Genomic DNA, 16,257 nt, shown 5'->3' on the forward strand with positions numbered 1-16,257 from the left:
TGTGTTGGGTTGTGATATTTTGCCACCATTATTTTAAGATTTTTAATTAATTATACCAAATGTTAGGAAAATTAAATATCGGCCAAGTTCTTGAATTAAACAAGTCATTAATTGGTTCATGGTTAATCAATAAAGACATAGAAAAACTAATCATAATTAAATCAAGTGATAATAAGGTGGATTTTTACTCCTAATTTTTTTTTTAGGTGCATTGATCATTGTAAAGTTAAATTTCACACACTGTCATCTCTCAAGTATTAAGAAGGGTGCAATGTTGCCTGATGCGCCTGGAAATTAGCAACCACAAGTGCATGGGTTAAGAGTAATATATTTGCCTAGTTAAGGTCATCCCACAAGGAGTTATCACAAAGAATTTCTAAGCAAATAATAAACCATATTCATTCTAGTTGAGTGAGTAAAATTTTGAAGTAGAAACATCAAATTCAAAATAAAATTTAATTTGTAAACTAACAATTAAGAACTCAAACAACAAAAGAACTTAAGAAAACAAGTTGAAGAGCATCCCAGAGTTTTAATCCCCTAGTTGCTTCATTACCCTCTTTTTACCACTTTAATTGTCTTAAAAACTCAGTTTTATGATAATCCGGCAATCAAAATATCTGTTTAGTAATGATCCTAATTAACCCTGTTAAAGTAATTTATCACCTTTATATATGTTGAATGCACTTTGTTCTAATGTTAAAAAAACTCGAGAAAAAGATGTTTGTCATTTTGCAGAATATAAAATCAGATTAACAACAAAACCTTAAAGAGAGCAAAGGATCAAGAGAATAAGAGAAGACTAAGATCATATAGGTTTATTCTTTATGTTTTCTCTTAGTTCAATGTTAACAAGCATTTATGATAGCTTGCGTTTGTATATACATGGAAGAATGCCAATTGAAACAAGTCATAGGCTCATATATCATGACTTCAATTTAGAAAATGTCTTAGAAAACATTTCACTATGCTTCTTGTCCATTCTCACAAAAGCTAGCTAGTTCAAGCGTGATATAGTTAAAATGCCTTAGAATGCATTTGTCCTTGTTAAACCCATTCTTGTGACATCTCAAAAATTAACCCCTAATTAACTAGTAGTTTAATTCAATTTTATTGTAATTGAATATCACATTTTATATTTTTTATTGGTATTAGTTGAGATGCCATTACTTTATTACATAACAAAAAGAATTCCTAACCAAAAAAAAAATAACCTCATATTCACAACTTCAATTACTAATGGTTCAGATTCAATATTTTTATTTTATATTTATTAAAATAAAAAATTATAAAAATTTGAATAAATCATTTATTCAATTTGGATAGTTCAGACTTAATACATATGGTCTAAATTTAATATTAAAAAAATTTTAATATTAAATTTGCATCGTCTATAATATACCCGGATAGTCAATTTATTAAAAATTTTGAATTTTTAATATTAAATTTGAATTATATATATTAAATCTAAATTATTCAGAGATGAACAAATTTATCAATTTTTTTATAACTTACATAATTTTTATTTTAATAAATATAAAATAAAAATAAAAATATTGAATCTGAATGATTTAAATTTTTCTTCCTATAGATGAGACACAGCGAACCCTTTCCAGGAAGGAGAGAAGACAAGTCCCCTAATCCAAACCTGTTATAACTTAGGGATAACCCTCAAGACATTTTAAAATTGACCATAACCTGAAATCCTAGAAAATCAGCTAGAAAGTGAATCAGTTCTTGCTGGAGAATTTGTCAAATTCGACCAAAACTGGTTTTTCTTTTCTTTTTTTCTTTTATAAAAAAAATGCAATAACCCAAAACTATGCTATTTTGTGCTCTCTCCCTCTCATTTGTTGAAACTATGCAATAATTGAAAACTTTATTTAAAAATTCAACAAGTTTAGAATTTTTTATTTTAAAAATAAGATATTTTAGCATTTATAACTCTTTTTATAAGTAGACTTTTTCGTCATTTAATATGGGCAAACGAGTAAAAATGAACTAAAAAATAATTGATATGTTCTATAAATAGAACCACAACAGATACTTTTTTTATCTTATAAATAGGATCAAGGGAGTATCTTATGCTCTCTCTATTGAAAAATATAAGGTATTTTTAATTAAATCTCACCGTCAATAAATTAGTTAATTGTCTTTGAAAATACCATCTTTTCATATTTAGTCTTATTTTATAGCGTATTTTATTTAAAATAAATATAAAGTGATTTATTTATTGAGGACAATTTTTGAATAAGAAACACAATGATTTCATTTTGAAACACTAAAAATGCTTTGCATTTTTTAATATTCAATTCTTCAAAAAATATATTATATTTTTTAGTTAAGTGGCCCCTTAATTCTCATAGAGGCTTTTGCTTCCTTGATCAAAAACCATCTGTTATAATAGAGATATGGTTTGATGAAAGAAGAATAGTTTAAGCCTTTATTTTGCTTGCAGCTGTGTTTTAGTTAGCGTTCAGACTCTATTAAAGGGGGGAAAAATGTGTATAAAACCCATGAAATGCCGTGCCTCAAAATTTCACGGACAGGTTTTCGTTCAAAAAAAAAAAATTTCACAGACAGGAAAGATGGCGGGAAAAGTAAATATCAATATCCATTATATCTATACTTACGCTTGGGTCTTATTTATAAATCAGAGAGAGAAACCGCCCCCCCCCCCCCCCCCAATTATGTGATAGAAGTTTTATCACAACCTTTTCTTTTATCTCATTGGATATTAGTAGCATAAAATTTGTTATTAAAATATGCATGTTTAATGAGGACAAGGCTTGTAAAATATGAATAAAACATGTTATTAAAAAATTATTAAAAATAATTAATAAAGTTATTTTTTAAAATTTTAATGAAATATACCAGAAGTGATATGTAAGGTGAAAATAACAGGAGGGACAACGAGCGGGCTGCTAGCCTGCTACACTGCTGCTGCTGGCTAGGATTGGGATCATCTCGATTAAAATTTGATGATCCATATTTAATAAAATTTAATTTTTATATAAATTTTATATGTTTAATAATTTAAAATTTTAATGGATATAGAATGTAAAACAAAAATGATCTCTCATTTTTCATCTAAACATCGTCAATTTTAAAACTTTAAATTTAAACTACTAAAATTTGATTTAAATGATTTAGGTCCCAACACCGAAATAATTCATATTATGGTTCTCCTTATTATAATGAGCTCCGAAACCAATAGTTTAACTTTGGCCCTCCATTGTCTACAATGCTGACTTCCTTAATTTCTGCAAAATAGTCACAGTTCCTTGAAGTGAGATATTGATGAGGTATAATTTTCAATAGAGCCCATGCAGGGTGAACCAGGTTTTAAAATACCCGAGAAAATAAAAAAACAAATTATATAGTCAAGTCTTGATATCTCTATTTTTTAGCTTATTCAGGCAGGCCAAGAACCTTAAATTGTTAGAGTTTTTTTTTTTTGGAGCCTGTTTCAATTTTATTTAAAAAATTAATAATTTTTTATGAAACATGAGACTATATCGTAGTTTTTTAACAATTGCTTATCTGAGACTAACCATTGAAAGAGTGAAAATAAATGTATATAAAGTAATTAACTTCTTCTGTTTTTTTTTCTTTAATAATAATGTAAAAACAGTTCAATTATTCGGAATTGCAAATAAAGACTTTTACAGGCTTGCACCCTCTAGATGTGGCCCCACACTTGTCATTTTTGCAGATTCATGAAAAAGTAAAACAAGCAACCCATCTTCATTGTTTAAATTAATTCAACCACATATGCAAGTCTCAGATTAACATAGTATTAATTTTTTTGCTGTTAAACATGTGCTTGTGTTAATCTTCTTTTAAAAAGTGAGGGAAATTACGAGCCTTGTATCTCTTTTCCACTCAAGCCAACCTTAATTTATAGTAGAATCTAAGTGGCTCATGTTTATTGAGTTAATTAAGGTCACTTGACCTTGTGAGCCGACAATCCTACTCGGATACATGTCCAGAATCAATTTTGGGTCAAAAATTATGGTTTTAAAAAATTTTATCCAAATAATTGTAACTTTTTTCAAACTCCATTTACATTTTGAGGCTCCATCTACACAATATTTCTTTTCTCCGATTACCTCAAATATTTGAAAAGTTAAAGATTTCACCTCTTAAATACTAATTCTTAAAGCTTCTTAAGAAGCTTGAATGGTGTCAAAGTGATGACTCTACAAACATTTACAATCATGGGAAGCAGCTCCGGCCAAGGATACTTTCACCTACTATGGACCACAGATTTTTCTTTTTTATAAATACTCAAGGTGTTGATGTCTAATCTATTTCACATAGTATTAGGACTTCTAAACAGATGTAGAACTGTGCACTAGGGCTTCCACAGTGCTAATGTATCATATAGATTTTCAAACAATGTCTTCAGCACAATTATAGGGTGCACTCCCACATTTTTACAATGATTATGCCAAACATTTGCTCAATCCTTTCACACATAGCATAAACTTGTAATTTGCATGTAAATAGTCATTTTCATTACTAATTACACAATGCCGCAAGTACTTATATATGAACATAGGATTTAGCATAAACTTTCAAAAACCACAATTATACAAAACATACTTATCCATTTTACTTCACATAAACTTTCCAAATCATAATCATTCATATTGATAATATACTAATCCAAGTCTATAATACTAGCTTTCGCAATTACACACACAACTATTCAAACATGCTATTATCTAAATATGCAAATAGAGAGTTTACGTAATTCGATTATCTCAACCCTTTTATCACTAAAAAGGTTACCATGGTTAAAACTTAGCTCCACGAGTGTCTACTAGCATATTAATACTTAATCAATATTTAATCTACGAGATTAAACACTAAATTATCAATTCACACTCTAATTAACCCTGTTTTAGCCTAATTTTGGATACCCTCTATATCCAAAACCTTAAATTAATACCACCAACTCTCCCAACACACTTCATTAATCCCATTTAGCACCCAAATACACTAATAACACCAATCTTCTACACACATTGCTCTCAAACTCTCAAAATTTCATTTAGGATTCGCCTAAATTTTAGTCAAAAATGGCAAATCACTACACAAGCCATAAACCTAAGTTTTGAAACTTGATTTAACTCCCTAAGATCTTAATTAAGACAATGGGTTCAGTTACAATTTAAGGAGAGAAAAAATCAAACCACAACACCCAAAAGTACCAAAAATTCAAATAAAGGGAGAGGGAGAAGTATAAGAAGCTTACTCAATGATGAATCTTGTTCCATATGCTTTCAAATAGCTCTCAAGGTCAAGCCCTAGTAATCCCAAGTTTGACCATTGTCCTTCTCACGTTTTTCTCTTTCTCTCTTCTATTTTTCTACCCAAATCACAAGTCTAATAAATGCAGATTTTGTCCATCCACAACGGTGCATGATGTGTCCGCCATGGCGGATGGCACAAATTGGCCCAACACGATTTTAGGCCCCCCTTTTGTGCCCCGATCCACTCAAACTTTGATGTAATTCTTTTCTAAGATTGTCTAATGACCACATTAGTTATCCAAAAATATCATAAATTTATAAATCACTTAATTTTACCAACTTAACCTTCTAAACACTTGAAAATTTAAGATTTAAAACTTAGGATGTTACACATTACCTTGCCATGGCCTTAGATCTACTGTTAAACTTCTATTGTTGCTTTAGATCTACTCATTGAACTCCATCCAATTAGGATTGGAGTCTGGAGATTAGTATTTAGCATTCTTTTTACTTTTTACTTTTTTTTTTATCTTCGTTCTTTTCTCTATCAATTTACTGATGCTTTTTACAATTATAAGAATATTTTGTGGTATTATTTAGTTTTTGATTTTATTTGGGATATGTTAATCCATTTTTATTTTTTTATTTTCAATCTTAATTATTTGATGTTAATTTTTTTGTTTTGGTTTTGATTCCTAATGATGAATTAATAATTATATTTTGGGTCTGTTTGAATTTTAGTTAGGTACAATTAATTATAAAAAAATTAATTAATATAATAAATTTTAATTATAATTGATTATATTATAACGTGATGATCTTTGGATAGTATTTTTAAAATTGATTTTGATGAAATTGAAGATATTTAGGTGATTTAGTGAAAATTAATTTTAGATGTACAAATTACTATTAAGAATATTGTTTTTTAAAATGTAAATATTGATAAAATTGTATATAATATTTTTAAATTTGTTGAATTCTATTTAAAAAAATAAAATATGTTAATGTTAATTCAATAATAATAAAATAAATTTTGTGAATGTATTGAATAAACAATATGTGCAAATTAAAAAGTAGTTTGGCCCCATCAATAATCAATAATAATATTAAAGCTAAAGAGGGAGACACGAAACCTTTACCATCCAGAGATGCGACAGTGACACCCACTCCCACAACACTCATCAAAATGTGTATATTTTTGTTGTTGGCAAAAACATAAATTTGAAATTAAAAGACAACAAAGGACATGCAGCTGTAATGGAGATAAAGCTCAAAGTATATTTGAAATTTGCTGGAGGGGCATGCCGGGGGGTAAAATTTCTGACAACTGATGAAGGGAGCTAATATTGAAATCGATTTTGACAAGTCATCCTTCTCAGCTTATAGCAAAACGTGGTTATAGTACAAATAATTGATTATATCAAAATGGGAATGTTTGGGTGATTTTTGCTAAAATCATGGTTTTGGTTTATATAATCGATTTTGGCACCAATCCAAACAGGCACTTAGTCATTATCTATATTTTTTTTCTTTAAATTCAATTCAAATTTGATCTTCTTAGCTGTTTTTTTTAACCTAAATTCCTTTTTTTTTTTTTGCTTCTTCATTTATTTTCTCTTAGTTTCTGGCAGAGGAGGGAATTTCGTTTTAGTTTTGGTTTTCATTTTTGGAATGATATTCAAGGGTAACACAGGAAATATACTGTTTAACAAATTGTAGATCTACAATTACAGATGATGCGCTTTACAATATAAGATGGTGATTTAATCAAAGTTTAGTTAGACTTATTAATTTTTAAAGAAAAGAAAATATTTAAAATAACAAAAAAATTTCATCAAGACACATATAGCATGTTTTTTTCTGCACCAAAATCCCCTGGGTCTAGCGGTATCACGTTGTGCCTTTGTGTACTAAGTTTCAGGTTTGATTTCAATTATGAAAAAATTAAAATATTTATTATATAGAGTCGTTAATTATTAATTTTTTTATTAATTTATTAATATTATTTATAAATTATAGCCGTTCATAAAATAATCAGTAACATCTTCAAATTTTTCCCAAAGGTCAAGCAAACTGCTGCGAGACAGACGACAGCTAACCTATCAGCTGTAATTATTGGAAAATGACAAAACATAAGTTATTTTCCTACTTTTGAAAGCGAGGAACCAATAAAGAGGGATGAACCCACAGTCACACGCCCGTACAATTGTTTTACTTTTTATTTGATGTGATTTGACAGCACGTGTGAGAGACTGCTTCTGGTCCTTGGAATTATTCATAATAAATTAATAATTACTCAGTCCCTAGGTTTTCCCTAGGCTCCTATCTCCCTTCTCTCTCACCTTTTTCCTGGCTCACATCTCTGGCAGACAATTACCTAATCATAGGCTTTGCTTCTCTTCATTTCTTTTTCTATTTATTTTTTCTCTACTTTTTATCTTAATTATTAAATTTATTTTTAAATAATTAAAATTTAATATTTTATAAAATTATTATATTTATTTTTTATAATAATTTTATAAAATATTAAATTTTAATTATTAAAAAATGAATTTAATAGTTGAGATGGAAAGTAAAGAGAAAATAAAGGGAGAGAAAAATGGGGAGAAATCGGGTCCACTCCGGAGGTGGTGGTGAGTACAAATTGCATTTGGTTCTCCGTGATAATAAGCTCAGAGTAATTCTAACTTTCTATTTCAATTTAAATTAATTTTTTATATTTATCTCAATTAATTTTTAAATATTTTTAATAGTATATTTATTAATATAAAAAATTTAAAATTTTAATAAATTTATTCATTATCAATCTGCCAGTACAAATTTAATTTAGTAATACAATTTAATATTAAATTTTTTTATAATTTTACAATTTGACTATCCAAATAAAATCTGAACAGTTTAGATATAATTTAAATAACTTAATTAACCATTTAAATGTATTATAAATAGTTCATATTTAATATTAAGTTTTTTATATTTTTTATTTTAATAAATATAATATTAAAAATATTAAATCACTACTCACTCCGTTAAAAAATGTGAAGCATTTTTAACCGAATTTTATCTCCAATAAAATAGTTACTTATTTTTCAACTAATATTGTCTTTTCATATTTATTCTTATTAAATATCCTATAATAAATATAATATTATTATCAATAAGGACACTTTTTTTATAAAAAAAAATAATGATTATATCTCGAAAGATTAAAAATATATTATATTTTTTAATATTTAATTTTTTAAAAATATTTTATATTTTTAAGCAGAGGAAGTAATTTAAAAAAAAATGAAGAGATCATTTTAAATTGAAATCGAGGGCAAAATTGTTCCTGACGCTAATGAGCACTTCGTGCACCGAATGTAGACGCGTGGTGAATATGGATTTCATCTGCAAATTTCTTTTTGAGCGCATGATGAGTATGAGTTCAGTGAAGAAAAATCACGGTGACTACTAAATTGTCATTGATCGGATTGTATATGTTCGTTCGTGTAAAAAATAATTCAGTACTTGCAGACAAACCTCTCTTCAATATTTTGGATACCAAAACTATTACTTTGCACATTAAGTGTGCATTTAATTTTCAGTTTATCAAAAGTTTATTTAATAAAAGTCAGTTGTTGTAATGAAATTTGTGTTTAGATATATTTTTTCAAAAGTCAGTTTGATATATTAAAAGTTGTTTGATTTGTGATAGTGAAATGTGCTTTTAAATATACAATTATCAAAAAAGACATTAATTTATAATGATTTATAATTTTTATTATACAGTAATATATTCAAAATATTTAAAAAATGTAATAAAGATTATAAATAACATAAATTTTGATCTATAATGCTAAAAATTTGATCTCTAATTATTTGTATTTTTTAATTTGTAATTTTAAAAGATGTAATAAAGATTTGTAATTTTTATTATACATTAATGCTAAAAATTAACATGATTAATTACTCAATTTATAATACTAAAAAAATTGATATCTAATTATTATTATTAAAATAATAATTATATTTTTAATGAATTAACTATTTTTTAAATAAAAAATAAGAGATTAAACTTAGGGTAGTATGATCAAATAACATTCTACTTTTCAAATCCACTTTTCAAAAGCTTCAAATAGTTATATTTCAAAAATTTACTTTCAACTACTGTTTGAATGTACTTTCAGGATGTGCTTTTCTGTAAAATATTCTACCCAAACAACTTTCAACTTTTTGAAAGTGAAATTTTGCTTTCTGAACGTGAAATGGAGGAAAACCAAACGAACCCTAAATTTATTACTTTACATCTCAAACCTATAACTTTGCACCTTAGGTGTATCACCTTGTATAACCTTGCATCTTTAGTATATTACCTTGTACACAAAACTTATTATCTTGTATACTAAACCAATGACCTTGTAACAAAAAGTTACATGTTAGCTTAAAAAAATCCTGTATAATTTACATGCTTGTAATTTGAACAATTAATTGTTCATATTATTATTTTTTTGTAGATTGTCACTTTCAAAATAAAAAGTTGTCTTTTTTTTAAAAAATTCATTCAGGAATATTTTTTGTTTACATCAATGAAAAAAATAATTAATTTTTACTTAAGTGTTAGCTAAACGGTCAACATTTAAAAGATTGGATGAATTGATCACTTTTACACTAATTCTGACAACGTTATGAATATTTTTGCTTATGACCTACGACTTCATAGGTATTTTTGCTTCTAGCCGACAATTTCATGAGTATTTGTGCCTCTTTATTAATCAACATTAGTAAAGGCTGACACATGGCATGTACAGTTAGCATTTAATAGTTAAAGTTAATGACGTTAGGTTAAAATTAATGGTTTGATTACTTTTACACTCATTCATGTAACGTTATGAATATTTTTATTATTATTTTTACTTTAAAATACTAGGTGCCTGTGGCTGATCATTTTTTAAATATTTTTGCCCTTTTATCCAAATATCTATAAACTTATACTAGCCCAATACACGCACAGCACGTTATAATTTGACGTAGATTTTGACTCATTGTATATCCTAATCACAGCTAAAATTTAACCTGTAGTGCTAAAGTGTATTTTGTTTTCAGCACTGTTAAAGCATATGTAACTTAAATTAAGATTTAGTCAAAGTTTAGTTAGACTTATTATTTTTTAAAGAAAAGAAAATATTTAAAATAACATAAAATTTACATCAAGACACACATGTAGCATGTTTTTTCTGTATAAAATATTGACTAAATGATATCTAAAAAAAAGATGAAGGAAGAATTTTATTAAGGTTTTTTAGATGTGACATGATTTCGGTTGAATCCTGAAAAAAATTTAAAATTTCACTGTTAGCCTGGAGCATTGAAATAAAATAAATTATATTATTTAAATAACCAAAATGCCATTCAATTATAATTAAAATTATTAAAATAATAAGTCATTATTTATAAATAATATTATTAGAATAACAATTCAAATTATGGTTTTTATAAGTAACATTTTTATAATAATAAATCAAGTGATGATTTTTACAAGTAATATTAGCAAAATAACAAAGCAAGTTATAATTTTTATAAGTAACATTGCTATAAAAATAAGTCAAGTTATGATTTTTTACAAGTAATATTATTAAAATAACAAGACAAGTTTTGATTTTTACAAATACTATTACAAGAATAATAAGAAGTTACTTTTATTCTATTAAGATCACTTGTAAAACCTGTAACTTGATTTATTATTCTGCTAATATTACTTATAAAAATTGTAAGTTAATTTATCATATCAGTAATTTTAATTGTAATTAAAGTATATTTTGGTCATTCAAGCAAAAGAATTTACTTCACTTTAATACTTCAGCCTGTAATAAAATTTTTTAAAATTCGATTAAAATGATATTAGTAATTATAATTATAATTGAACGATTTTAGCACTCTTTACTTTTTTGTGATTAGGCAGCAGGTGGCCAGGTGCACTGATTTTGAAATTGGCGATGTGCTAGTTGCTTGTGAGCTTTCATAAGAACTTAAGCTTGCTCAGTTATTGATATGGCGATATTGGCCATCAAAGTTGGGACCGAAGTCTGTCAACATCTCAATCTTGGCAAAATTTCCATTCATTCTAATTCCATTGAAGCCACTAACACATTAAGACGAGACAACACCTTAGATCAACCATTTGAAAGATGATATCGCTTACATCAAGGACCATTTGTTTGTCCTGCATGATGTGAAACAACACCATTCTTATAGAGACATCATAGGGTGTGCGGACTTTATGGCAAGACAATTAAGGTTACAGTGGCCCCTCTACCACGACTTTGAAACCTCATATACCTACTGATTGTTTATTCATGCATCTTGAAGATAAGAACCATCTTTAGGTTCTTTATGCTTATTTTTTCTTTTTCGAGCCTAGCTTGCCATCTATATCAAAAAAAAAAAAAATTTCTTTTACTAATTTTAATTAAAAATATAAATAATTTAATATATGTAAAAAATTTCATTGTATTTCTTATATTTATTAATGTAGATATTTGTGTAAATATATCTCTCATTGATCATAGAGTATATTAGTAATTAAGATTAGAATAATATATATATATATATATATTTATGAAAATGATAATTTTATTAGTATGCGATTTTTTTTAAATCATTTGTATTTTGGATGAAAAATACTTTAAAATTTAGAGAGAGATTTGCTAAAGTATAGGGTTACTATTTCACATTTTAAAAATATTAGCATGAAAATAGCCGTGAATGAGTCACTTTTTCTCTTACATATGAGTTATTCGTAGAAGCTATTTATATTAGCTTTGCCAAATAATTATATATTTGTATGTATGTATGTAAGATTTTTTAAGTTTTCATTATTTTTAAAATCATAAACAAACACATTAAACTTTGTAGCTTTTGTTGGCTAAAAAAAAAAAAACTTTGAAGATGTTGTTATACACTTAGACGTAGATTTTGACTCATTTTATATCCTAACCACAACTAAAATATATCCGTCTAGAACTAATTAATCTAAGTACATTTTGTTTTAAGCACAGTCAAAGCATGCGTATGTCGGTCGCTTAAATACGGTTGAAGTCAAAGTTTAATTAGTTAGACTTATTATTTTTTAATGAAAATAAAATATTTGATATAACATAAGATTTACATGAAAACACATTTAGCATGTGTAGTTTTTTTTTCCTGTGCAAAATGTTGAACAATGGACATCTCAAAAGGGATTAATCTAAATTATTGCGAGACAAATAGATAACCTACCAGCTGTAATAACTGGAAAATGACAAAAATTAAAAGATTTTCGTAACATTAAAAGTGATAAATTGAGAAAGAGGGATGAACCTAACCCCTTCAAAATTGTGATTTAATTTATGATTGGACAGCAGGTGGAACCATTGGAATTTTTTGCCTTGCTTTTGCATGATAACATAGTTTAAACGATGGAGAGATGTTTGCTAAAGTTTGTAATTCCATTCAATGAGATTATATTGCGTTGATTGTGTTATTATTTGATCAAACTTTCGTCATCAAACAACACACACACACACACACACTTAAATGTAATGATAATTGATATCTTATATCAGTCTCTCAGCTTTATTTGTTAGTATACTATGACAAATTAACGATAATTGTATTATAGGATTTATTTGTTGCTGGGATAGACACAACGTCAAGCACAATAGAATGACCAGAACAAATGAAAATAGTTAAAGATGACCTTAGATCCTTAAAGAAGATGAACAACTTGAAGAATTGCATATCTCAAGACTTCGTTTTTGAGAGCAATTGTGAAAGAAACTATGCGTTTGCATCCATCACTTCCACTTCTGGTACCCCATGAAACAGAAGATGAAGTAGAGTTATGTGGCTGCTTTGTGGTTCCCAAAAAATGCACAGGTCTTGTTCAATGCACGGGCTATTGTAAGAGATCCGAATGTTTATGGTGATCCAAATCAACTCAAGCCTGAAAGGTTTATGGACAATGAATATTTTTGTTTTTAGTAGGATATGGACAATGAAATTGATTTTAAAGGGCATGATTTTGAGCTCATTCCTTTTGGGGCTGGCAGAAGAATTTGGTCCGGATTGCCTTCGGCTAATAGGACTGTGCACATTGTATTGGCTTCTCTTTTCTATCATTATGATTGGAAGCATCCTAGTGGGCTTAAGGCTGAAGATATGGATATGAGTTGGATGTATGGGGTTAGCTCTACACAAGGCCATCCCATCACTAAAGGCTATTCCCATTAAAGCTTAGACCTCGTTTCATATTTTACTCTTCGTTTGGATGAAAAAACAAAATAATCAAAAAGACAGAAAACTGGGAAAGGAAATTCTTAAAAATAGTAAAGAAATTTACTATTTTTTAAAATTTCTTCTATGGTTTTATCTCATTCTTATTTTCTTTCAACTTTTTTCTTCATCCAAACCAAGCTTTAGTGATTGATAAAGGGAGTGGTAATGTTTCTTTACAATAATGTCTAGTATTGTTTCTAATTACATGGTAGTGAGTGTGGGCATATAGGAAGATCATTAATTAATTCCTCCAGTTATGAAAATTACATGTGTGCCTATGATGGGTTGTGATATTTAACCACCACTATTTTACTATTTTGAATTAATTATACCAAATGTTAGAAAAATCGGTCAATCTACTATTGAATTAAACAAGCCATTGGTTCATGGTTAATTAATCAATCAAGACATAGACAAACTAATCATAATTAAATTAAGTGTTAATAAGATGTATTTTTATTTCTGAACTTTGAAAGATGGCACAATGTCACCCCACAAGTATTAAAAAGGGTGCAATGTTACCTGATACGCCTGAAAATTAGCACTCACAAGTGCAGAAGTTCCAGAATAATATGGTGGCCTAATTAAGGTCAACAACCCACAAGGAGTTATTACAAAGAATTTCTAAGCACTTAATAAGCCATATTCATTCAAGTTGAGCGAGTAAAATTTGGAAGTAGAATTATCAAATGAATTTAGGAAAACAAGTTGAAAAGATCCCAGAGTCATAATCCCCTTGATTACATCATTATACATGCCAAAATTAATTTTGAACCCAAAATAATGTTTTTCTTTAAAATATTCAAACACCTTTATATATGTGTGTGTGTGTCAAAATCAATTATAAACCCAAAAATGATTTGTAAAATAATTTATATGATTTTTGGATAATTTTTTGGAAAAGTATAATTGAATATATGAATTGAAAAGTAAGTAATAGTATCTTATGAAATAGCTATGATTTTGTGTTCATAATTAATTTTGGCATGTATGGGGGTATTTAGATATTTTTAAGAAAATCATAGTTTTGGGTTTATAATTAATTTTGACATGTATAATGGGTGTTTGGATATTTTTTGAAAAATATGGTTTTAGATTCACAATTAATTTTAACATATAATAGGCCTGTTTTGATATATTTTCATGAAACTATGGTTTTATTAATTTTCAATTCTGCTTTTCAATTTTTCTTTTCAATTTTAATTAAAATAATTTTATTAATCACTTTTATAAATAAATTATATACCTAATAACATAATAATTATATTTAAAATCAATCATATTAATTAATTTTTTTATAATCAATTATGCTCAACTGAAATTCAAACATACACCTATAGCAATAGAGGAAAACCATTGGTATAGAATGAAAAAATGTTACCTATTACTACAGGCAACTATTTTTGACCATAAAATATGCAGCCGTAACCTATTGTCTAGGACAACAATATTTTAAACTCTGGCCATAAATAGCAAAACCATTGCATATAATTTGACTATAAGCAACAATTTTGAGTTGTTAAATTTGGCAACAGTCTTCAACGATTGCTCACATGAACAACAATTAAAAACTAGGAAAAATGACAATCAAGTCCCAAAGGATTAATTTTATACCAGTTAAGTCCCAACTAATTCTAAAAGGCTAATCAAGTTCCATGCTATTTTTCTCCAATTAGAATTACGACGGAAATAATGAAAATACCCCTAGGAGTAAATATAACATGTACACTCATCAGCTCCAACATTTCCCTCTGGATTTGTCTCTTTGCCATCATTAATGAGAGCTGCATGTAAGTAGTGGAGTTGTACGTTGAAGAATACCCATTCCTGAAATAGAGTTATGCTTGGAAGAGATGAGTTACCTTAATTATTGACTCAAGGAAGCCTAAGGAGTTGTGCTGGTGCGTGTAGATAGGTATTTTTTTTTACAAATCCTTGCATCTGAACAAAAATGTTTACTCCATGAAGGTCTGATTTCTTGCAAAATGACTTTTGCAAGGAAAAAGATGAAACAGTTTTCTGCAACTGAACATGAAATATTTTTTTTTATTTTACGTTTCTAAATACTTGGTATGAAGATTCGACATTTTGCAATTGAAAGTGTAAGAAATTATCATTGAGTATCCATATTTTAAGATAGAACGCTGTCATTGTTTAACTAATGCGAAAATTACTTATGTCAAAAGTAACTTATTTCTAAGTGATATATTATTATATTTTATTTTATTTCTTGTAGGTTGATATTATTGGATATGATGGAAAGTAGTTGTTTAAAGGAAATTTTTGTTATTTTCATTTTGGTAGAGATATTGTAAAAGATATGCATGAGACAATGCATTATGATGGGGGGAGTTGTAATGGAAGAATGATTAGAGAAGGAATGTCTCTTGAAGGACTTTTTAGATTGATTTCATCATGCTTGAATTGTGATTTAAATGGAATAGAGTTGAAGTACACAGTGAAGTTTGATTGTAATGCTCTTTTAGATCTTAAAGATGATGAAGGGATAAATCAATTCATGATATTGAATGATAATTTTGCTAATGTGCACACCATTGGGAAGATACAGTAAAGTACAGAGGCAACAAGAGATTCAATTGATGGGTAAGTTTTTTTAATAGTTGCATAATTAATATTATGCTAATATGAATATAGATGGTAGTAATAAACATGATTTGAATGAAAATGCAGAGCAGGATGT

At 27.5% G+C, this 16,257-nt stretch overlaps 1 pseudogene; it reads left to right on the forward strand.

Moving 5' to 3' along the window:
* The first annotated feature begins 11,291 nt into the window (after positions 1-11,291).
* On the forward strand, positions 11,292-13,518 carry LOC129289219 (geraniol 8-hydroxylase-like; annotated as a pseudogene).
* The last annotated feature ends 2,739 nt before the right edge of the window (positions 13,519-16,257 follow it).

The sequence above is a fragment of the Prosopis cineraria genome, unplaced genomic scaffold (genome assembly GCF_029017545.1).
Source record: "Prosopis cineraria cultivar Desert tree isolate PC_DT_omini unplaced genomic scaffold, ASM2901754v1 PC12, whole genome shotgun sequence".
Classification (NCBI taxonomy): Eukaryota; Viridiplantae; Streptophyta; class Magnoliopsida; order Fabales; family Fabaceae; genus Prosopis; species Prosopis cineraria.